At 37.2% G+C, this 25,902-nt stretch overlaps 1 protein-coding gene across 13 annotated transcripts in view; it reads right to left on the bottom strand.

The window, feature by feature from the left end:
* Pcdh15 (protocadherin related 15) overlaps positions 1–25,902 on the bottom strand; it is a 1,206,525-nt gene that overhangs the window by 1,054,361 nt on the left and 126,262 nt on the right. For 2 of the 13 annotated variants that reach the window (XM_031346900.1, XM_031346896.1), the window contains exon 3: positions 23,936–24,043. The exons of 10 other annotated variants lie outside the window; for them this stretch is intronic. The gene's annotated coding sequence lies outside the window, so the exon portion shown is untranslated. Of the gene's footprint in view, positions 1–23,925; positions 24,044–25,902 lie in introns of all 13 variants that reach the window. One more of the 13 variants, XM_031346898.1, reaches the window with a different exon arrangement.

The following is a 25,902-nucleotide window of genomic DNA, read 5'->3' as shown; positions in this document are numbered from 1 at the left end:
AAAAAAAAAAAAAGAATCACATTGTCAGAATTATTCTTTAAAAGAAGGTTCACAATAAAATATGTTCAGAGTACAAGTTATGCTTAATTTCAAATTCAAAAATTAAAACACCTTGTGTTTGGTTGCTAAAATTAAAAACAGTACTGTGTTAGCATTCTATAACCATCTTGACAAGAATAAGTACCAAGCAGATACAAGCTTGAACCAGTTACTGCAACCTGTCATAGTCCACCCAGGGGACATTAAAATCTGTTCTATGTAGGCAGGGATGCCAGGATATTACAATCCATTTTTTTCTTAGATGATGGTATAAAGGTGAAGGGAACAGTTTCACTACAAAATAGAAGGCAAGATTCTTGACTGATGACTTTCTAGAATATAAAAGCTTAGCAAGAAGCAAGAAGCTATCCATAGCATAGATGTAGAAAAATTATGAAACAAATGAGTAGAGCTGTTGATTAAATAGCTAAGCCCAGGACAAACTTACTGTGTCCAGATAACAATGTCTGTTAACAGTAAATATAATAGTAAAACAACAGGAAAAACTATTTCTCCAGTTAGAAATGTTTAAAACATAGAAGACCCAACTGTGTAAGAGGTCTTTGCTCCAATTGCACTAAATACAACATGGAGGCATGTTCCAGTAACTGAGAAAAGCAAGGTATTTAATTTCTCGATGTCACCTTGGACAAATATTCTACCATCAAGTTTTCCCCATTTCTTCTCTTCTCAAGAGTATCACACAGGAAAATGTGTAACAGTAGTTAACTCAAATATCAACGTGACTACAGCTTGATCTTACCCATTTTCTGTCTCTGTGTTCCCAGTTGGCCTCTCCCGACTCATGTGATTATCTCCTGGATCATTCCACTCAAATCAGCTGATTCAAACCAACCCAGCATGTGACGGTACCCCAGCGACAATCTCCTCTGTCTATCACCCAAGAGGAGCATCATTGGCCAATGACTGGATGACTTCTTAGCTTCATTTTTGTTGCCATATCAAGTACTGTGACAAAAAGCAGCTTAGAGAATAAGGGATTTATTTGGCTTACAATTCCAGGTCATCATTGTGGGCAAGCCAAGGCAGGAACTCAAGACACAGCTTCACTCAAGAGAGAATAAATTCATGAACTCCTGTTTGCTTGTCTTCCTGTTTCCAAATAGCTTTTTACTCCCTTACACTGTTCATAATCCCTGCCTAGGGAATGGAGCTCCCATGTGGGGCTACATCTTCATACATCAGTTACAATCAACACAATCCCCGAATGATACTCTCACAGGCCAATATGATTTAGATAATTCCTAAGGAAGACTCTCTTCTCAGGCAGTTCTAGGTTGTACTAAGTTGACAGCTTAACTCAAAACTTGCTTCTTGTACTGAAGTTCTTTTTATCCGTATTTGTGTTTTCTGATTTCCTGTTGTTGTGGTAGCTTGATGACTTATAGTGTGAACGCTCCCCTCAACCCCTTCCTCCACACTTCTGGACCAAATATGTTTCAGTGACTATGGAATCAATCTGCCTTTTTAATGTCCTTATATAATCACCCCCAATCTCCTCTCCCCTCAAAATCAATATAATATCAACATATAATATCCACAATTATATCCACATATATCCACAAAAGAAGCAATATTCCTTGTTGACCATGTAATATTCTTTTTAAAATTAAAATAAAGTTTTTTATTCATACCATATATTCTGAACTGTCCATCATCTCCTTCCAGATTCTTTCTACCTCCACACCCTTCCAATTCCAAGCCTTCCCTCTTTAAAAAACAAACAGAAAAATTAAAAAAATACAAATAAGGGTAAAGTAAAATGAATAAAAAAATAAATAAAAAAGAGGAAAAAATCCAAAGAGCACACAAAATGCATAAGAAGAAAAAAAACATAAAAACACAAAATTGGAAACCATAATGTACAAACTGAAGACCAGAAAGGTAAAAATATCCCTAATTGACCAACATGAAGAAAAATAAATCAGAAAGGAAAGAAGGAAGACAGACAGACAGACAGACAGACAGACAGACAGACAGACAGACAGAAAGAAAGAATCTCCAATTACCCCTGAGTTCCTTTTGTGTTGGCCCGCTACTCCTGGGTGTGGGACATGCCTTTAATTAAGGTGAGACTCCATTGGAGAAACAAATTTTTCTAATGCAAGTGGTCAGTAATTAGCGATAGGTTCTGCGTTAGGGATGGGACTTGTGCCCATCTGGCTTTGAACTGTGCAGGCTCTGTGCATGCTGCCACATAGTCTCTGTGCTCACGAGCGCTGTTGTGTCTAGAAGACGCTCTCTTTTTGATATCATCTATCTCCTTTGGCTCTTAAGCACTTCTGTCTCCTCTTTTTGAGCTCTGAGGGGAGGTACTTGACGGAGAGAGACATCCCACTTTGAACTGAGTTTTCCAAAGTATTTCACTTCCTGCATGTTGTCCAGTTCTAGGTTTCTATATTAGTTCCTATTTACTACAGTAGACAGCTTCCCTGACAATGCTTAAGCAAGACAATGGTTTTTTGACAGAAGTTCTCAGCCTTTGGAAAACACATTTTTTTCACAGTCTTTTTTTTTTTAATTTATTTTTTATTACATATTTTCTTTATTTACGTTTCAAATGTTATCACATTTTCTGGTTTCCCCTCCGAGCAACCCCTATCCCATCTCCCCTCCCCCTGCTCACCAACTCACCCACTCCTGCTTCCCTGTCCTGCCATTCCCCTACACTGGGGCATAGAGCCTTCACAGGACCAAGGGCCTCTCCTCCCATTGATGACCAACAAGGCCATCCACTGCTACATATGCTGCTGGAGCCATGGGTTCCTCCATATGTACGCTTTGTTTGGTGGTTTAGTCCCTGGGAGCCCTGAGGGTACTGGTTAGTTCATATTGTTGTTCCTCCTATGCAGCTGCAAACCCCTTCAGACCCTTGGGTCCTTTCTCTAGCTCCCCCATTGGGGGCCTTGTGTTCAGTCCACTGGTTGGCCAAGAGCATCTATGTCTATTTGTCAGGCACTGGCAGAGCCTCTCAGGAGTCAGCTATATCAGGTTCCTGTCTGCAAGCACTTGTTGGCATCCACAATAGTGTCTTGGTTTGGTGACTGTATATGGGATGGATCCCCAGGTGGGGCAGTCTCTGGATGACTTTTCCTTCAGTCTCTGTTCCATACTTTGTCTGTGTATCTCCTCCCATGGGTATTTTGTTCTCCCTTCTAAAAAGGACCAAAGTATCCACACTTTGGTATTCCTTCTTGAGCTTCACATAGTCTGTGAATTGTATCTTGAGTATTCCGAGCTTCTGGGCTAATAATATCCACTTATCAGTGAGTGTATAACATGTGTGTTCTTTTGTGATTGGGTTACCTCACTCAGGATGATATTTTCTAGATCTGTCCACTTGCCTAAGAATTTCATGAATTCATTGTTTTTAATAACTGAATAGTGATCCATTGTGTAAATGTACCACATTTTCGGTATCCATTCCTTTGTTGAGGGACATCTGGGTTCTTTCCAGCTTCTGGCTATTGTAAGTAAGGTTGCTATGAACATAGTGGAGCATGTGTCCTTATTACATGTTGGAGCATCCACTCAATAGCAAAATTACAGTTAAGAAGTAGCAACAAAATTCATTTCATGGTTGTGGCATCACCACAACATAACGAGCTGTATCAACGAGTTGCAGCATTAGGAATGTTGAGAACCGTTGCTCTATGAGTATAGCAGAATGCCATTAGGAGGCATTTTATTGTTTCGTTCCTTTAGTAGAACAATAATATTTCAGTTTCACCTCGGTTCCTGATCTATCTAGTCTCAGATTCTTGTGTCCTTCTCCTAATCAATTCCATGGATGGGTTCTAGATACTGGTGGGGCCTTAAGTCAGACCAAACAGTGGTTATTATCACAATATTTATATCACTATTCCACCAGTGTATCAGGCAGAAAGAACATCATTGTAAGTCGAAAGGTTTATGGGTGTGTTGGAGTTTGCCTTTCTCCTCTGGTAGTATTGTAGAATATCTTCCAGTACCATGAACATTAATCAGTAGGAGTAAAGTCTCTGGGAGGCACCAGCTAGACTTCTCTGTGTTTGTTCAGTGAAATATATAAGTGCTGTCTTCAACAATAAGGGTTGATCATAAGTTTGTGGAGAGCAACCAATAGCTTGAGCTTTTTATGGGTATTCCATAGGCTCTTTTGACCATGGCCAGCAACTGAATTATATGTAACCACTCCTTCCTGGTACTGGATGTTTCAGTTGGTGAGAGATACTCCCCTCGATATATTATTTCATTTTATAATTATTACACATGTATGTGTGTGTGTTTGTGTATGTGTGTGTGTGTGTGTGTATGTGTGTGTGTGTATGGTTTTATTGTAGTAAGTTTCTGTGTGATCCCTCAAATACCCTTCTTAGCTCTCTCTTCCCAAATTCTCTCTCTTATCTCTTCTCTTCCCTCTCTATTTAATCATCCTAACCCAGTCCCCTCTTAGCCGCTATAAATTCTATTTCCTCTTCCTTGGGAGATCCTCCCCTACCCCTAAGTCTTTATGTTTATACTGATAGTACCATGCCTATGGAAGGTTTAAAATTTAACATCCATGGTCGGGCGGTTGTGGCGCATGTCTTTAATCCCAGCACTTGGGAGGCAGAGACAGAGGCAGGTGGATTTCTGAGTTCGATGCCAGCCTGGTCTACAGAGTGAGTTCCAGGAAAGCCAGGGTAATACAGAAAAACCCTGTCTCAAAAAAAACAAAACAAATTTAACATCCACATATAAGAAAATATATACAATATTTATCATTTTGGATCTGAGTTACATTGTTCAGGGTGATATTTTTATAGCTCCATCCATTTACCTATGAATTGTCTTATTTCTTTAATAGCCAAATACAATTAAATTCTGTAAATGTACCACATTTTCTTTCTCCATTCATTTCTTGATGGATGTCCAGGCTGTTTCCAATCACTAGTGATTGTACTTCTTATACATCTTAAATTTAAACTAGAATGAAAATTATTAGATACCATTATACCACTTTTTAAAAAAGTTTGTCTGGTAATAATCTCTCCTTCATACCTACAACTCCTGACTGATTCCTTTTATCCTCTCTTGTATAGATTTAATGGGTGGACCAGAGCTGGGTTTGGGGGGTGAATCAAAGGGCACTCAAGGAAACCCAGTGCAGTAGAAACATCATACAATATAAGAAGGTGATAGGAATAAAGTCTCCAAATAAAGAGAGAGACAGAACTGCAGTTGGCCATCTCTTATCCTAAAGCAATTGGCTGTATCAAAGGACCTGAGGAAATAGCTGCTACAAGAAAAGACATTTCTGTAAACACAAGCCCCATTCAAATCTGAGTGCTAGTCCCATAGCACAAAGAAGAACACAGAGAAGATCTTTGGATACAAGGACACAGGAACATCACATGGTAAAGTAAGATCAGAAACCACCATGCTTCTGATTGAACTCACAGAAGTGAAGAATGATAATCATGGAGAATGGAAGAATACTTCTTTCAGAGGCACTTTAATCCTTTCCAAAGGGTAAGTATAGCAATAAGCTTTTATAAAATATGGATATGTTGTTCCATTTGTGCTGCTGCTGAAGATACCACTTCTTAGCCTCTTAGTGAAAGGGTAAAAGACATTTTTGACATAAAATAGCAAAAGATACAAAGGGAGGAAGTTAATGTGATAACAAATTGAATAGAAATCTGACGAGATTGTTCAGCAAACATGTGGCTTATATGGTGGCTTCAAACAGTCCAACTGTTCAGTTGCATTCAGAAGTGCATTGACTTAGTACCTGTGGCCCTGGCCTTGCTGTTTTCATTTTTTGTATATGAGTCTTTCACTTGCTCAAGAGGATGTGGTACAGATGATGTCAGAAAATCATCATAGCAAGTATTATTCACCAAAGCTATGTATATGAGCAATACTAGGTACCCCTGAGATGAATAGAAATGGAGGATTTAGGGGTTATATGTGGCACTGGTATGGATAAAAGGTTTGGGAGTAACTTGTGTGGATGGGTCAACTTTGTCATTTTTTTTTGCAGAGTTATTCTGGGCAAATGTTTTAACCTCTTATGCCCCAAGACCCTCATTAACAAGATAGATATAATAGAAGTATCACTCTAGACTTTTGAAGGGAGTTGGAAGCTGACCAGGATGGATAATGATTCATGGGGTTTGGAAGTGACCAAACAAAGGGGGATAAATCAGGTTGAGAAGTGACCAGGGGAGAGAAAAAAACAGGGGTTGGGGAATAATGGAGTAGATGTGGTATTGATGATTAAGTGATAAGTTAGATGGGATAGAGGAAGTTGGGGAGTGACATGGATGAGTGGGAATAAAGGAGGTTGAGGAGGGAACTGTTAAGATAGGAGTTCAAGTCAATATGGCATTGGAGGGTTGTCTACTAGGAACGAGTGTAGGCAGCAAGGCTCAAGTAGAGAAGGAAGGATCAAGGTCAGGTAATTCACCAAGGCAAAGCTCTTCAGAGAGATGAGTAGGGAGATTTGAAAGAGAATGGAGATCCATGGAGCCAGACTTGGCTGAATTTGGGAAAATGTAAGAGTTACTCAGGTGTGAAATGATTGCTCCGAAGAGGGAGGTTTCTGAAGATGGACTGCTGGGGTCAGAGCCCAGCATTGCCATTTTCTTGCTTAGTAATTCCAGGCAAATGTTTTAACCTCCTGTGGCACAAGGCTCTCCTTTAAAAGGTAGACAGACTAGAAGTACCTCTTCAGGCTTTCGAAGGGATTAAGCTTGTGAATTTACATCTAGAACTTTAAGTGGGGTTGTTTAAAATGCACCTGTAAGAATTGGTATCTATAATTAAGATCACAAGCCAGATAATAGAAGGATGTATACAGGTTCATAAAGGAAATTTTAAAAAAATGTCAAAAGGAAGTATTAACAGTGTGAACATTTTTCTGCATTTGGTAGGATTTTATTCTTGAGCTTTGAAAACTTTAAAAGAAAAACAAAACTTTTTAAGATAGTAATAACATTTGCAAGTGAAGTTCACGTAGTTCTTTTATGCAAAGTCATTCAGTATGTACAAAAATTGGTAAGTTAATATCACCAAGTGAATTACTGTATATCATTAATGAAAGCCAACAAAAACTTTTACCACATTTAGTATAATCAATAATATACTACATTGTATGTATGTGGTACAACTTCACTGATGTATAAAATGACACCTATATATTTATACGTGTATGTACACACATGTTCAGTCACAATAAGGCTATAGAAAGAACAAGGCAAAAATACTTGTCTTATAATAGATATCAGCTTATTCATTGAGAGTCCTTTCTGTGTGGTACACATAGTAAAAGGATATGCTCTTGGCAAAGGACATAGAAGGATGATTACAAAACACTTTAACTTCAAAGAAAGATTCCATATGAAGTAGTCTAAGTACATGCAACTGTTCAGCAAATGCATACTATTTGATACTATATATGAGAAACAACAAAACAATGCCAACACTGTAGTTTACATAGAGGGAGCCTTGCAGCTCTTTCTGAAGACTGTATCTCCACCATCCCAGAATCTTACAAAGAAGTCAGATAGCCCTGAACCCACTCAGTGCCAAGTCCTTCTATCTCCTATCTCATTCTCCAGTAACAACACATTCATAGGTTTGACTTTTCAAGGTCATACCATTGGAATCACACACTACAGCCTTTTAAAAGTAGATTTATGCAATTATTATTTGTTTCTTGGATACTTTCCTGTGGCTCAAGGGCTCAATTATTCAAGATGGATAATATGTGTAAATATTTACAATGTGTATATCGGGATGCATATATCTCATTACCTACCAAACACTATGTGTTCATTTACACATTGGGCAATTACAAAGAAATCCTAGACAATGATCCCAGGAAAGGTGTCTTGTCTAAAGGATGCTTCTAATACCTTGCTTCAGGTGTATTCTCCAAAGTCTGGAGAGGTAGTATACACAATCTATACTTATCATTTCTTCCCCCAATTGGAAAACAAAGAAAGTAAATGTCTATGTTTTCTTCTATAGCCCAGAAAAATACTAGCAAATGTATAGTTTTCTGGGAAGAGCCCAGAACACACATTAAAATAGTTAATAAGTCTTTGCTGGGTTTGTTGTTTCACTGTTTATTTTGATTTTGTGCCAAATATTGCTCATAGAGCATATGGAAAATTTGGGACAAAAATGTAAATAGTTAAACATCCTGTCATTCACAAATAAAAATTTACCATATGCTAAATTTAGCCCTGGCATTGGGAGTGACAGATCTGAGTTTGATGGATGCTTGACCATTTACTGGCTCTATGACCTTGGACAAGTGACAAAACCACTGGGGTTTAAGTTAAACCACAAATAACAGCTAGCAAGAGCCAATGAAATCACATTTAGAAAAAAATGCACTTTTGGTCAAGGCTACTCATCAAGATCAATTATTCCCAGGTTTCAAATCCAATGTCAAGGTCAGTGTTTCATCTCATTTAAATCATCTGTTACTTTTGACACAGTTGATCACTCCTTTTGTGAAATTGTCGTTGGCTCTTTTATCTCACTTTGGGCTATCTGGTACACCAGAATGAAATGAGCATATGGAATAGGTCCCTGAACTGCTATGTTTGTTGTAGTGTGCCTGGCATCCCTAAAATGTAAACCAGCCTAAGTGATCGCTGGTGGACCACTGGCAGTGATAGGTGTATGAATGGCCTATCATTCAGCCACAAAGAAGAATGAAACTTGCAAAACATTTAGAACCAGAAAACACTGAAAAGCTTAACAGGTCAGACACAGAGAGACAAATGCCATTCGTTCTGAGTCTTATGTGGGATCTAAGAAAGAATATATGAGGTAATAACATTCTAATTACCAAGTCATGTTGCAGATAAGAAGACTCCTAAGCCCAAGCACTGATTCCTTCACACAATAAGATCACACTGGTGTGCTTCTCTGGTCTCTTAAGTTATCTGTAGACCCTCTGTAGTGGGAGCTTGCTCTGCTTTCTCCAGACAGTTCACTGTGAATACTAAAATGTTTTCCTACCTTTGTCAAGAATATCTGTGGGGCATCAGGGACTTGAGCCAATCTGTGTATGGAGAACGGGGCTGTTATCCATCACATTGGGACCACAATGGAAACAGATCATACAAAAGAACGGAAAGATGGTGCCGATTAATTGTCTATCTGATCTCTCATGTTCACATGAGAACAATAGGAAGATGATAATCCTGATATTTAGAACATGATGTCTGATTGTAACTATTACCAGAGACATCACTGTGGCATGGTACAGTCATTCATGCTTGCCACCCAACCCTTCTCAATGTAAGGTAGCACAGAGCTGACATGTTTTGTTTTCAGTTCTTGGGATATCATATCTAATCCGGTATCTGGTTTTATGTTTTAAAGGTATGCCTTCTATTTTCAAGGAGAATATATTAAAAACAAAACCTCCTGCAATGTTGACAATAAAAACACTCTTGGCTATAGATGTTGAGAGACAATGAATTTCCAGAGGATGAGGATGGATACTTTGGTCTAGCATGCAAAGTAGCTTGATGCATTGTGGACCCATATAAAGCCAGATAGGTGTCAGATGAAAAGGATAAAAAGGAAATGACACATACGTTGCTAGGAAACATTCTGAATTCAGACATAGAGAGGAACTTAGTCACTTTGGGAGCTCGATTTCATGAAAAACCCGAGTATCTGAAAGGAGTTATGAACATTTCAAACCAAATGCAAAAACAATGAAAGTAAAACAAAGAGGTTCAAACAAATTATAACCATTCAGCCACATCTTTTCTCTGGCTTGTTGAGACCCAACAATTGCTACTTTTTACCTCTAGAATACTTTAGAGAGCAAAAATCTGCAAAAGGTTTTTCTTCTTGTTAATTCTCTTAAATAAAACCTTTTTAACTTGAGTAGTGTATAAATGTACCACATTTTCTGTATCCATTCCTATGTTGAAGGACATCTGGGTTCTTCTTGGCTTCTGGCTATTATAAATAAGGCTATTACGAACATAGTGGACCATGTGTCCTTGTTATATGTTGGAGAATGTTTTGGATATATACTCAGGAGTGGTATAGCTGGGTTCTCTGGTAATGCTATGTCCAATTTTCTGAGGAACCTCCAGACTGATTTCCAGAGTGTTTGTACCAGCTTGCAATCCCACCAACAATTGAGGAGTGTTCCTCTTTCTCCACATCCTTGCCAGCATCTGCAGTCAAGCACCCTCATAGAAGCAGGGGGAGGGGGTATGGAATAGGAGGCTTATAGAGGGGAAGCTAGGAAAGGGGATAACATTTGAAATGTAAATAAACTATCCAATAAAAAAATTTAAAAAGTTAATTATGTAGCAATAGATTCTATATGTTCTCAGAGACATAACTAATGAGATATAAGTTTTGAAGAATATAAATAAAAAAACATGGGTATTTCAATCAGTAAATACTGGTTGGTTAGCTGATACAGGATATTAGAAAACCATCTGCTACATGCTGAACCACACACATTTAAAGCCAGGAATAGGTTTTGTAAGCTCGAAGGCTTAGCAAGAATAGAAGATCACATATTTGTGAACAAGAGTGATCACTCTAGGAAGTAGCTCACATTCATAGGTTCCCAAATGGCTCTTACACAGGGGAACCTGACCAGAAGCCTGGGTTCTGATAGACAGTGCTATGAAGCAACTGTGCATTAGGGATGGTTGTAATACATGAATTCATTCTAACAATTCTTCCCAACACATTGCATTTTAAGAAGAAAAGCCTGGGCTGGTGAGATGGCTCATCCGGTAAGAGCGCTGCATGCTCTTCCAAAGGTCCTGAGTTCAAATCCCAGCAACCCCATGGTGGCTCATAACCATCTGTAATAAGATCTGACACCCTCTTCTGGTGCGCCTGAAGGCAGCTACAGTGTACTTATTTATAATAATAAATAAATCTTAAAAAAATAAGAAAAGTCTGGAAACTGAATCATTTCTTTTAATCTTCCTCTACCTAAGTAAGGGTCTAGATGCAGCTGTAGCAATACACGCATTTGCTTATACTTGAATTTGGAAATAAAGAGGGTCATGTTCTCATTTATTACTTCTGGATTTTGCTTGAAATGTTTGCCATAATGAAGAAATATTAAGGAACTATATTATTCACATATATAACATGTTATATAATGATTTACTATTATGATAGATATGTTCAATGTAATATTTGCTGAATATTTATACTAAAATATCACTGCCATAAATTTCCTACATTTATTTGTTAATCTTATAGTTAGACACATGTGGTTTTATGCTCCTACAACTTACCCTATTTATATCACATTGCTCTCTGTAGGATCTGTGGTCCTTTCCATTTCAGACATTGTTTGTGCCTTTTTCTCTTCCTTATCAGTCACAATACAGATGTTCTAATTTGTAGTACACTTCAAAATTTTTTATTGTATTTGTCTTCATTGTATATGTTTGAATATTCAAGCTTATTTTTCTAATTTCTTGGAGTACGAGTTTAGATGGATGATCAAGTTGAGCTGTTCCTTATATGCAAGCTGGCAAGATGGCTCACAGGGTAAAGGTGCTTTTAGGAAGCCTGACAACCTGAGTTTGCTTTCCCAACCTCATATGATAGAAGGAGGAACCACTCCTACATGTTGTCTTCTTACCTCCATACATGTGTCTTCGCATGTCCGTGTAATAAAAAGGTTAAAACATTCTTATTTTTAGGGTATGCATGTGGTGATAGGATATTTCTCAAAACTGTTACAGGAGTTTCCCATACATTTTGATATCTGGTTTTTCATTTTCCTTTAGTTAATTATAATGAGTTAACAGAAATTAACATCTGGAGTGGTTTTCTCAGGTTTATCTAGCCTTAAGTTCACTTGCTATTTTGAATCTGCCTTTATGTTCTGTAAGACCTGAGAATGTTTCAGAATGCTATTGTGATGGTGTTCTTTTATTTTAAATCTGGCCTTCTGCATACCTTCTTATCTTTCAGCCAAAATCACAAACCTAGAGTATTCAGACATCATTGTTTCCCAAGTCAAGGGTCATTCAATGTTCCATATGTACAACCATTTTTCTGATGTTCAGATCTGACAACTCAAAAGTTGTCATCTGATTGGTACCAAAGAGCGATCAGGGAAAGCAAGAACAGAAAACTTGAATAAAACAGAAATAAGATGTTTACAAATATATGAGATTGAAACAGTTCCTCCCATTTAAAAAAATGCTGTATATTTCCTTTAAAAGCCTTTAGATGTCACACCAAATAGTTTTTTTTTCCCCCAATGTAAATTTTGGTAAATTTGGCATCAGCTAAAGTAGAAACTATCTTCTGATACTACACAGCTAATTTAAATAATTCTAGATATCATTGACACTTTTCTTGCTGTAAAAAATGTTATTCTAGGAAGGGCAAAAAGCTTTTATACTATAAGATATATTATGATAAAGATAAATATATGACTTACACCTTAACTCTTGATCCAACAAGTTATTTTTTGTAAGTTGCCCAAAATTAAATAGAAAAAGAAGTAGCTACAGATATCACAAAGAATAAAAACCTCCAAATAAAGGCAGCTTATTTCAGAGCCATTTCCACCTTAAAGAAGAAACTATTGTTCATAGCGTAAGATCTGTGGGTCCTTTATATATTTAAAGACATGTGTGCTGTTGACATCTAATCTACTTTTATTAGCTGTACTTTGGGAAGCAATTACCCAAGAAAGACCCAGTCAGATCCTTATTAGGTTCAGACATTTGTTATTTGCACATAAGATTACGGCTCCTTCTCCATCCTAAACATGAGATATAGCAGAATGCATTTAGGAAGCGCTCTGAGTTTGCAGCTCAGAACAGTGAATGAAAAGAAAAATCAGCAGAGAGAATAATAGTCATCTTTGTCTTAGGGCCTCTTGAATAATTTCTCTCCATCCCTTCTGCTTCCCTTCTGGCAAAAAGTTTTAGTAACAGAACCTAGAAATGTGTAAATAAAGACTATTAAATCTACATATGATCTGGTTTATCACAAGAAATGGATAGTATTAATCTTTCTATGCTTTTAGTAAGGCTTGGAAGGTGAATGACATCATTTTGTTGTATAGTTTGTCAAATACAAAGTATAAATTCTTATGTTCTGATTACCAAGGCAACTTGAGGATCAGTTTTATATATAGAAAATAAATAGATGGAGGATCATTTATAAGTGATATAAACAAGTTAAATATATCTTAATAATATGTGACTATGTTTGTTTTCAGGTCTTAAATTGTCCAGCATATGATTTGGTTATGGCAAATTAAATTTTCTGACTATATACGTTTCCTGAGGGTTAATCAAATACATAAAAGGTCTGGGAAAATGGGCAGCATATTATCCAACATCTTCAGAAGAAAGTCATGGTTGTTCTCAGTTATCATATAAGATGTGGTGACTCCTATACATAGACCTCAGGAAGCTGCAGGGATAGGAGTCTGCATTGCACCAGCTCACTCTCAAAGGAGGCAGTGATGTAGCCTCCTAACAATCTTGTTGAAATGGGAAAAGCATAACCACTCTAGACATCTGCCTGGTAATTTTTCATAACCTTGAACATGTACCCACCATAGAACATGCAATTCAAAAACAAATGAGAAGTGGACAATATAGAAGTCTACCTGAAAGTGTTCGTAGGTACAACAAAGACAATATGAGAGACTTGGAAACAACCAAATACAATATGACCAACTTAGAAACAACTAACATAACTATTACAGGAATATCTCCAGATGCCAGTTTACTAATGTATTGAAACTCATAGAAAGTTAATTTAAAAGTAAGGGGTTCAGGCAATAGGATAAATAATTCAGACACAAATAATCATGATAATGGGCCAATATTTTCTGAGTATGTTATGTTTTATTCCCACAATCATAAAAAAAATACTTTGCCCATCTATAATAAAGCTTTTCTGCTATAGTCTACAATGTCAAATAAAATCAAGTGTACCATTCCTTGGGCTCTAGGCTTTTAATGTCATGAAGTCGTGTTGTGTTTAAGCTAGGGAGGAATGTTGTTCAAGCCAAGGTTTTTCTTACGCTGGCTAGCAAACACAGCCCTGATGCTTGTTTCCCTAGGGTATATGTTCCCTTATATGAAGGTATTTCATTTTTTCCCATCTGTGAATGAAAGGGAAGTATTGTGTAGGAGACTAGAAATTGTAAACATATACAAGGTATGTTTCTGCACATAAAGAATTATCTATCCCTAAATTGCATCAAAATTGAGAACTCTGACATCCAGGGACTATTGGCAGTTTGAATAGTAGCAAAAGCATTGCACAGGCTGTTGATCTCTCCAACATGATCAGACACTGACACAGTGACCTGCACCAAGGTCTAGGTCAATCATTCTTAATCAATATAGTGGATGCATGAAAGATGCTCACTGCAGAAATATAAATGTGCTTAAATATTTAATTATCGAAAATAAGGTCACACTAAAGATTTCTTTTGTAAATCTCTACTAAAATCAAAGTCATTCAATATCAAGAGAATGATGCTTTAGATAACACCTTGAGTTCAAAGTAAATAGAAAGGAATGGGAGGTTCTCCCTGAGCCACTGAAAAATGAACTTTTTAATGGGATAATACTGTAAAGCTTCAACCTTGTAGCAGCTTCTACCAACACAGCAAAGCGAAGATGGAGCATATCACTGGAAGGGAGCTAGGTGAATGCCAAAAGTTGGGATGTTAAAACAAGTTCCAAATCGAGCTCATTAAATGGATGGAGGACAGGTGATCTGGATCTAGTCACCAGGCACAGGGTATAAAGGAAGCAAGGTGGGATGAAGAGATTGCTTCATTGGTGATGCATTTCATTCACATGGAGGAAGACCTAAGAGCCCAGAAAACTGATGGAAAATCTGAGCATGGCAGTACACACATGAAACCTCAATCAGTCTCACCTGGTTAGTAAGCCCGGGCTGGTGAGAGATACTATCTCAAAACAAGATGGACAGGGCTAAAGTGTAAATGTTTCTTTTATTTCGTCAGATGAAGTGATCTGGTGAGAACCATGCCCAAGCTATGTGATTATACAGCTTGGGCTCAATCCAGAGCATTTCCTTCTCTGTTCTAACTATCCTTCTGCAGAGGCATGGCAGCTTTTTGCCTCAATACAATCTAATTTTTCAAGCTGACTGACTCAATCTACCTTGTCTTGACTATTGGCTGAGTTGCTCTGTCTGGCCTCCTACTAACTTAGACAGTATGTTCTAATCTTCTGAACCCTTCTTCTTCTCTGGCTGATTCTGTCTTCACCTGTGTCTAGCTTCTTCTCTATGTAGCCTGTCTTTGTAAAATTGTCTTGGTAATAACTACCATATACACACCAAGCCACCATGACCCTTTTCTCTTTGTCACTGCTCCTAAGTAGTCATTCTTCCTCTGCCATTCTCATGGGAGTTGGGCATACCCTATCTCTGAGTCATTCCGACAAATCTTTCTCTGATTCGTCCCTTTCTCTGCCCCTCAATTAGAAGTTACTTTCAGTGTGGTTGCTTCCTTCTACAATCTAACCTTATATTCATTGTTAAGGACTAAAGTGAATACTAAGGACAAGCTGGGTATTCCAGCTGATTTATAACTTTGGATGTGATCCCTTGCCAGATCAGGGATCTGAAAAACTGAGTCTCTGACATTTTTATTGCAAAAGTGTCACTCATTTTGTGGATAAATCTCAATAGAGCTTGGAATACAAAGTTTGAAAGCCAAGAAATAGATATAAAGATAGTCATTAGACAGAATAAACATAGGGACTAATAATAGATATTTGTTATAGTATATTTCCTATGTTAAATATTTTATGCTATTTATTCATGTTATAAATGCGTTTGAGTAGTTTAAATCTCACATATATTTAAAAGATATTTTAAAAAGACAGACAACCTCTTGTGTTAACAAATATATGTCCTATCTAGACACATATTCACTGTGCTAATTTCATTTTCTTATGCTTTATATTTGCTTCAACCTAAAGTGTGTACCATGGGTAACATGATAAGTACTTTTTAACTAACAGAATTCAATATTTAACTATATGAGACTTGAGATTCAAAAATGATCATAGCTATCAGAAAAAATGTTGATAAAAGTCTGCATTTGTAGAGAATATTCAATGATATATCACTTCCGGATATTTAACATATTACAAAAATAAGTGAATCAGTATTTTAAAACATTCTTTAAAATTAAAAGAGCAAATATTAATTAATAACATATTATGTATTTAATTTGGATCAACATTCAAAGGTCAAGTTAATTACTTTAAAACTTTCCTTAGCATTTACATACTTAACCATATTTTTAAAAGATTATTAATTACTTGTATTTGGAGAATGTAAAGCTTAAAATTACTTATGGCTTACATACTCATCTTGATTTCTTGATGAAATTATAATCAAACTACTGATTTCTCTCTAATATTACAATTAAAGTGAAATATAATGCACTATAAAGCTAAAGCAAAGCATGATGTAATATACATAAAAAATGTTGTATGACCTTATGTCTACATGTTTCATATGAACAAAGATAAATTGTGCCTTCTTAGTTTTATGCCAGTTCAGGGTATAGAAATCCTATCATTATGTATATGATATCAATAGATAAAGTACTATAAAAATAGAATTTTCAGGATCTTGGAGAAAATATTGATATGGTATAAAATCACATAGCAAGACTGGAAAATTGCACAAAATTATCATAGAATTTATCTAGTATGCAATGCAAAATGTCTTTACCTAAATAAAAATATTAAATTTCATTGACAGGATAAAATGTTTTCATGTGAACTGTCAGGTATTAAGATACTAGAATGTCATGGAGCATTCAATAGTGAGACATAGAGGCTTATGTATTTCTCCTCTCCTCTCCTCTCCTCTCCTCTCCTCTCCTCTCCTCTCCTGTTTTTATGTCTTTTATCCATTTGCCCCTTCTCCTCCTCCTCCTCCTTTTCCTTCTCCTCCACCTCTTCCTCCTACTCCTCCTCCATTTTCTTCTTCTTCTTCTCCTCCTCCTCCTGCTCCTCTTCCCTCTTCCTCCTCCTCCTTCTTCTCCTCCTTCTTCTCCTTCTCCTCCTGCTCCTTCTTCTTCCTCTTCTCTTCCTCCTTCTCTTCCTCCTTTCCTCCTCCTCCTCTTCTTCCTCATCATCCCTCCTCCTATTCCTTCTTCTCCTTCTCCTCCTTCCTCTTCTCTTTCTCCTCCTCCTTCTTCTTTTTCCTCTTCTCCTCCCCTTCTTCCTCCTTTCCTCCTCCTGCTCCTATTCTTCCTCCTCTTCCCTCATCCTCTTCTTTCTTCTCCTCCATCTCTTCTATCTTGTCTTCTTCCTCTTTCTCTCTGTCTTTCCATCTTGTTCTTCCTCACATGATGCTCTTCAGCTCTGAAATTAGTATTTCCTATTTCACACACTTTCCGTAACTCATATGTAATAATTACCTTTTTCTAATACGCTTTCTTAAGTATGGACAACCAAACGAAAATTCTTTCCTGATTCTACAGGTCTTATTACTTTTCCCTATTGAATCTCCTTCCATAAACACATTTAAGGTTAAAACAAAAGGCATCATAATAGGACAAATATTTTGTATGTCATTATGATGAGGCAAATAACCATCACATTGATTGTTCTCTGCTTGAACAATTTTAAAAATAAATTCCCTTACTACATTTTAGGAAGAGAATGACAAAGTGCAGCTTTTGAGTCAAGGTGTGCATCATATATCCATGGAGACACTGAAATTATGTCAAAATGTAATAAGAACATTTATGAGCAGACAAGGAGAGAGTCAATCTCATATAAACTTGAACTGGGAAGCATAAATCCAGTGGGGATGAATCCATGCCTGAAAAGGAATTAAAGTAGTTCTGCAGCACTGAGCTAGGACCTACTCTATAGAGGTAAATCATCACCCAGTCCATTTAAATTAATGCAGAACATTTAAATTTATAGCACAGAGAAGGGATCACCTTCTTTTCAGGGTCAACCTCATGATTTCACGGTATCCTGTAGAGAGTAGTATGAAAGTTTAACCTTTTAGATCCACAATTAAAAGTCAATTACAGCACTTACATTTTGTAGCATATAAACTTTCACTGTGCAAAACGTGTTGCATTTTTTTTTTTTACTGAAAAATCTATGTGAGCAAATTAGATGAAGTGAAGAGGGACAGAAGCTGATGTGGAGGCAATGACTTTAGAATTTTGTTTGTTTGTTTCTTTAACAAATATCCAAACCTCTCCTCATATTATGAAACCTGAAATAATCTTTGCAAAGAAGTCTATTTCAACATTTTCTTTAGTAAGAATTACGCAATGGATTCTCAGCACGACTTCATAAAATTGACTCCAATTGGAACAAACTACAGAATTTTAAGATCAACATTGATTATATGTGAAAGAGTGAGAATTTAGCTCAGAGCAACTGTAACTGTCATAACTGTCATAGAGACATTGAAGGCAACTGTATCCCCTACTGCAGGAAAGGCAGGGTTAATTTTAGCTTTCTATCTTAACAGCTCTCAAATAAAGAAAACAGATACAAATCTAAATGTGCTTACATGCAAGTAATGCAGCTCAAGCACATTGTCTTTTATTAGCTGGTTTATACATATTTAACCAAAACTAGGTGCTTGTTTATAATATACTGGAAACAGAATGGCTTCTCTATGGATAGTTTTGAATTTATTGAAACGAATGTAAATGCATCTAAAAATTCTAATAGGTATTTATTGTTTTCATGTAAAATTCAGAGATCTTTAAATTTCTCTATAGTTAAGCACATATATGTTTATATCTATCTGTCTGTCTGTCCTTCTATTGATCTGTTATAAATTTGTATATTAGGCATCAAGATATAGTTGAAAAGCAAAAATTATAAGTAATTTTTCATAAAAGGTGACTTTTTGATAGGTGTTAGAAAACATTTACTTGGTAAGAACAATCTATGTGGAAAGTAACAGAAAGAAATATTTAAAATGGGCTTGAAAATAAAAAGAAAATATATGCTTTCATGGGACTGGCAATTCCAGGCTTTAGGTTTCCAGAAGAATTCACTTCACTCTGGAACAGGAGGAAAGCTGCCTCCCCATCCTGGGCCTTCTTTCTCACATGTACTCCTTCTCAGTAGTATTCATGAGGGGAAACCATGGTTTCCTTAGCCTCTCTTAGCTTCTGTCCCAGCTTCGTAAATTCAAGAACTGTGACCAGACACCCTGACTGGCTAGAAAAGCATCATATTCTTGTTTATAAAGTGATAGGCGAGGGGACATTGTGCACGTAAGTTAAATGAAAGACTTATGTGAAGTTTATACAGGATACAGGTAGCAATATCATCAGATCATTCACACACACACACACACACACACACACATATGTATTAGAGACAGAGAGAGAGAGAGAGAGAGAGAGAGAGAGAGAGAGAGAGAGAGAGAGAGAGAGAGAGAGAGAGGCACAATAGAGATTTTCAAAATTTTACCAATCCAAAACCTGGATTCAATGGGAAACACTTTCCATGACTACAAAATTCTATGGAAAATAAATTATCTACTAAAAGGATTCAAAATAATCTAGGCTTTGGACACTGTTAACTTTATTTCTAATTTTTCCATTCCTTAAGTATTGTTGATCAAATGGTCAAATAAAATAGTTGCTGAATTCATCCAATTTAAGGTCTAAGCTACAGATGTAAGAATTCTCTCAGAGAAATATGTGTTCCTTATTTCATAGCCTACTAATTAGAATAGCCAATTAACCATGGAAAATGATTCAGTGATGTTCATAAAGGAAGTTGGTCTCTTTGGCATAGTGTCTCCATGGCAAGGGTGATTATAGACTGTTAACTAGCACATGCCATTGAGAAAATAGTGTATAATATAGACACCAAAAAGTCAGAACATTTTAATGAAATTAAGTACTCTTGATGGCATAAAAATAAGAACAAAAGCTAAATAAATTTAAAAGTTTTCAGATACAATAGGCCTAAAATCTTATTGGCTTTTGCCCAGCAAGTAAGCACACAGATGGATACAATGTCAATGATTTATACATGGAAAATCAGAACCTATGTGTTATATTATGAATAATTTGAATAGTAAGTAAGAATATAAAAAAAATCGATGTATATTTAAATGGTAACTAATACTATTTGGAACCTATATTTCTTTTTTTAATTATTATTTTTTATTAGATATTTTCTTTATTTCCATTTCAAATTTTATCCTCTTTCCTCATTTCCCTCCCCAAAATCCCCCTATCCCATCTTTGCATCCCCCTCATTAACCCACCCACTCTCACTTCCCTGTCCTAGCATTCCCCTGCACTGAGCCTTCACAAAACCAAGGGACTCTCCTCTCATTGATTTCCCACAAGGCCATCCTCTGCTACATATGTGGTTGAAGCCTTGAGTCTCTCCTTGCGTACTCTTTGGTTGGTGGTTTATTTATTCCCTGGGAGCTCTGGGGGTACTGGTTGGTCCATATGAATCTCAAGAAGAAAGAAGACCACAGTGTGGATACTTCAGTGTTTCTTAGAATGGAGGTCAAAATACCCATGGGAGGAGATACAGAGACAAAATTTGGAGCAGAAACTGAAGGAAAGGCCATCCAGTGACTGTCCCATCTGGGGATCTGTCCCATATATAGTTCCCAAACATAGACACTATTATGGATGTCAACAAGTGCTTGCTGACAGGAGCCTGATATAACTGTCTCCTGATAGGGCCTGCCAGTGCCTGACAAATACAAAGTGGTTGCTCACAGCCGTCCATTGGACTGAGCACAGGGTCCCCAATGGAGGAGCTAGAGAAAGGATCCAAGGAGCTGAAAGGTTTGCAGCCCCATAGGAGGGACCTATATTTCTTCTTAGTTGTCACAGTCTGCACTTCATCCCATATTGAAGTCAGGTGACAGCATTTACAGAACACCATCAGTATTGATCCAGTAGGGATGAGGATCCCAGTTGTCTTATGAGAATTTTACCAATTTCTCTTATAAAAACTGAGGGAGAAAAAATATTTTTCCAAAATTATTTTGGAAATATACTTTTAAAAATGTTGTATGTGTACTAGTGTCTCTGTGTATATGTGCACATGAGTACAGGTATCCGAGATGTCCAGAATAGGGCATCTGATCCACAAGGGTAGAAAGATATGGGTGGTTGTTTGTCACCTGACTTGGATGGTGGGAATTGATCTTGTGCCCTCTGGAAGGGCAGCAAGTATTCACAGGAGTGAAATGTCAGAGTTTTCAGAAAATAAAAACATCTCTTTCAATTAAATTGTCTCATACTATACAGTAATATTTACCATATCTCAAATCTAGACAGGGGACTGATTTACTGAAACTCCATGTAAGGAGTCAGTAGTGTTAAGGCACCTTTTTCAAATTACAGAAAATGGAATTTACTTTAATCGTATAAAGCTTTGAGAACAGTACCTGTAAAACTAGAAAGAAAGGAAAGCTGAAATATAAGTTAAGTTTTGCCATGTGTGTTGGTGTACACTTGAAATACCAAAGTTAGAAAGAATGGTCCAGGGGGATTGCTCTAAGTACAAGGGAAGCCTTGGAGACCTTTTCTGTTAAGTATTTTAAAGATTTTTTTTTCACATAATATGTTTGACCGTATTACTATCCCTTGGCCAACCCCTAGACTCTCTCCACCCAACTTTATGTTCTCTTGATCTCGCTCTTTTTTTCTCTCGGTCTCTTAAAAAGTAACACACACGCAGTCACCCAGATACACACACACACACACACACATATCTACATGTCTGGAGTTTCTTTTGTGTTGACTCTTGTACGTGGGACCTGTCTTGAAGTGTTGATCTATCAGTGAATGGCCACTGGAGAAAGCTGATTTTTACTTTTCCAGTGAGTATTCATTGCAGATATTTTCTTGGCTCAAAGTGGGACTACTATGTCCACTTTCCTTTCCCCGTGCTCATGTTTTTCAAGTTTGAGCCTTTAGGGCATTGTTTATGCTGCTTCTGACTCTGTGAGTTCCTATGTGTACTCACAGTCCTATTGCATTTGGAAGATGCTCTTTTTCCTGGGGTATTCCAGTGCCTCTGTCTCTTACAGTCTCTCTACATCCCCTTATGCAAAGATTTGAGCCTTGATGGGGTAAAGACCCCTGATGGCCAAGAACCTAACACTACCTAGGTCATGACCCTAGGGGAAGTCCTACTACTATTTTGCTAAAGAACCTTAGCAACAAAATGACTTCTAACAACATTCTGCTCCATCTATAGAGCAATGCTACATTCACCACTTCTTGCAATGGATGGAATTAACATGAACAAAATATTTTATCAGAGGGACTAAAATATGAAAGTATCAGAAATTTAATATCTCATTATTCATACAATAATCATGAGCTTTAAGAATCGTTAATGGGCAAACTTACAAGACAGTAAACAGCAGACATTTAATTATTATCAGTATATCAGTTACATGTCTATGCAATAAACAAAGTTATACTCTTAGGTCTTCAAAAATATTAGTACTTTCCTGTTTTAAATTTATTCTAATGTACTCAAAACCAAGCTAATAAGAAACTACATTGTTTCTTATTAGCTTGGCTTTGAGTACAGTATTACAGATCAAATGTAAAATAGTTTTAAGGTAAGGCTAAATCATTTTTTAAAACTAACATGATTTCTAATAATATTTTAATTTACTAAAGAATTATTTGGTATTTACAAAGTTCCCATCTATAAGATATAATATTACAACTGATGGTATTGAAAGAAAAAAGTTTCTAATTTTGAAAGAGTTTGAGAGTTAATAAGAATGATGTAAGTAAATGGATGCTGAAAACTCACAAGAAGGAGTTTGTTCATGATATATTTCTTACCAGGGACACCAAGAGTTAAATCAAAGGAGTAAGACATAATGGGTGGAGTTCAATAACATGAGTTTCCTGTGGATGGAAGAGGGAGGGCTCATCAACATAGTTAATGGGAACCTTCTAAAAACAAAACAGTTAGCCTACAGCTGCCAACATTGTGTCCTGCTTAGTTATGTCCCCCCCAAATCACCCCAAGGGAATATGGGCCCCAGCCTGCCCACTAGGTCATTCTTCGGCTGTGCCTTAACTTGGCCATGTATGTTTGAAACAGAGTTCCTATGCCAAGTTGCATTTTCTGTCAACTTAACTGAATTGTTATTGCTGTCACTGATGGCAGGGGTCTGCCCTTGTTCTGGCAGAGGGGGCTCCTTTTAAGAATTTTCTCCACGATCTTCAGTGTGGTAGCCAGTTTGGGCATAGCACTCTCTCCACCAATTGTTGCCTTAAGAGACTGCTGTGTAGACCAGCTACACTCCTTTCTTGTTTATCTCCAACACAGCCAGTTTCAGTTCCTGAAAACAGCAGGGCATCTAGGCATTGGTCCCCATAGCCTGAGTGCTGCTGGAGGCTGAATGTCTAGATATTATACTGCAGATAAGGGGAATCATGCTTGGCGAAACTGTCAGTCCAGGGATGCTGCAATTAGGGACTTCACAAAGAAGGTGTCAAGCACTAATGAGGAGGAAGCATTGATGAGTTCACATGTTGGGCTCCTCATTAAAATGCGCAACTTCTGAAATGAATGGGACCACAGCTCAATTCTCATAAGCAGAGTAAGAAACCACAATATAAAGACTCATAACATGAATCATCCCATATAACTTTACAGTTTGATACAGCCTCGTTTTCCGATGGAGTTTGGAGTATGTTACTTGTATATATGCTAAGACTTTCGAGACCAGTAGCAGCTGTTGCAGTGATTATGTAATGAAAAACAAATTAAAACAAATTATGAAAATAACTTCCCTCTCTCTTTCCCTCCCTCCCTTCTCCCTCCTTCTCTCTCTTCTCACCTCCTCATACCTTCTCTCTATGCTGACAGTGGACTCCAAGGGCCTTGTGTATGCTGAGCAAATTTTAATGAGCCACACATCTTTGGTCCATTTGCAGAGAAGAATTCAAAATTAAAATCTGTGAAAAATAATATTGTTTTTATTTTTACTTAATATGTGATAGTTATATCCAATAACTATGGGCACTTGTTAGCTTTCAATGTTTTGAGGCACCCAGCAATCTTTTAGGGTGAACATATAGAGAGACAGAGTGAGAGCAGGCATGAGACAGCCCAAGAAATTGGCGTTAAATATAAGTTCATGAGAATCTACGTGCAGGTGCCTGAGGCAAGAAGATTTGCACGAATACAAGTTACTATGCAGGCATGGGAATAGAATACTACCCAGAAACTTGTGCTGGGCAGAAATCCAGAGATGAAGGTGCAAACCCTCTTCAAATGCCCAATTCGTTTGTCCAATAAAACTGACTATAGTCCCTAACCACAATGCCTTGTTATGAGAAACTATAGACCACATGCAATTTCCTAAAACCAGTACCAATGCTAGGCATCAGCCCTCGCTCAGATACAGAACTGTACAATGGACACAAAGGAACGCAAACTCACCCTACATGCCACGATTGATGCTTTCACAGACAGACACTGAAGGCTTGGTTCTGTAATGGCTTCTTTGAGTTGACATAAAAGATGGAACTAGACAAATAATGCCCACTAAACTGACCATCTTATAATTATCTGTGAGTCCATAAAAATCAATTCCAGGTTTCCGCAGCATACCAGGATGCAGGGCTGTGTGTAACTTTCCCCAGCTTCAGATCAACTGTTAGCCTAGCCTTGCCCAGAATCCCTGAGGGAAGAGTACATTCTTCTGTTTCCCAGCATGACATCATCTGTGAGCTCAACTTTCCCCAATATTACCAGGGTGATGGGAAGATGCTATTCTCAGCATGAGTGCTCTGGATTCTTTGGATGACTTTGCTTCCTCTACTAAACAAAACTTTTACTGGGTTGCCTGCTGTGTTTGTCTATAAACTTGTATTGATGAGATCAAGAACCCACACAGAAAGAGATATGATCTCCCCAGTTCATTGCATCTACAGCATCGTAAAGGATAAACTATGCTTTTAAGAGCTGTTAAAAAAAAAGAAACCCATATAAACAGAAAATACTAGGGATATACTCTTCAATAAAGAGAATTTAAATGTCGGTGTGTTATTGTTTAGAGTCTGGACTATAGAAGTTCAAGGTGCTTATCAGTTAACTCAAAAGGACAGGATTAGGATGAATTCCCATGGTTAATAGGGACATGGAAGCAAAGAAGATGTCTAGAGAGAGCCACACTATATTCTTGCTTGGGAAACCTTTGTAATATGCCAATAGCCACTCCGAACCAGTTTCCTAGTGGGTACATGGATGGAGTTGTTGAAAATAAAGTTTCCATTCCGTAAATTCCACAAGATGAGTAAATACTTTCAAGAATTTCTGGGACAGACTGTGAACACTTTTAGTCTGATCAATTGCTTTTAACACAATATATCAAATCAATGTGAATTACCAATGACAAGGCACTTCTGCTTCTCTGCCCAGGGGACTCATTAAAGTAATTGTTCTCAGAGAAGACAAGTGAGTTCACCTAATGGTGAGCTTAGAGTCAAGGTTAGTCACAACCACTTCTATGAGTCAAAACAAAGCAAAGCACCACCCAAAAAAAAAATCCCACACTCTTTTGTCTTAGTTCTTACAGCAACAAAATGGCACATTCTCGCACTTAGCCACACGGAAGTAAAGGACAGTATAGCAACAGGCAGATATAGTAGCATAGAAGTGTACAGTTCAGGCTGCCACAGATAATTAGTGGGAGAGGGGGAGACACAGTATAATGATCCAGGATGACACATAAAGAATACCTTCGATGCTAGAGAAAATGTGTCTAAATAACAAGAGGAGTTATTTTTCAATTATAATTCTAAGTATTGCA

Source organism: Mastomys coucha, unplaced genomic scaffold (assembly GCF_008632895.1).
Source record: "Mastomys coucha isolate ucsf_1 unplaced genomic scaffold, UCSF_Mcou_1 pScaffold3, whole genome shotgun sequence".
Taxonomy (NCBI): Eukaryota; Metazoa; Chordata; class Mammalia; order Rodentia; family Muridae; genus Mastomys; species Mastomys coucha.
This window is presented reverse-complemented; position numbering and strand designations above follow the sequence as displayed.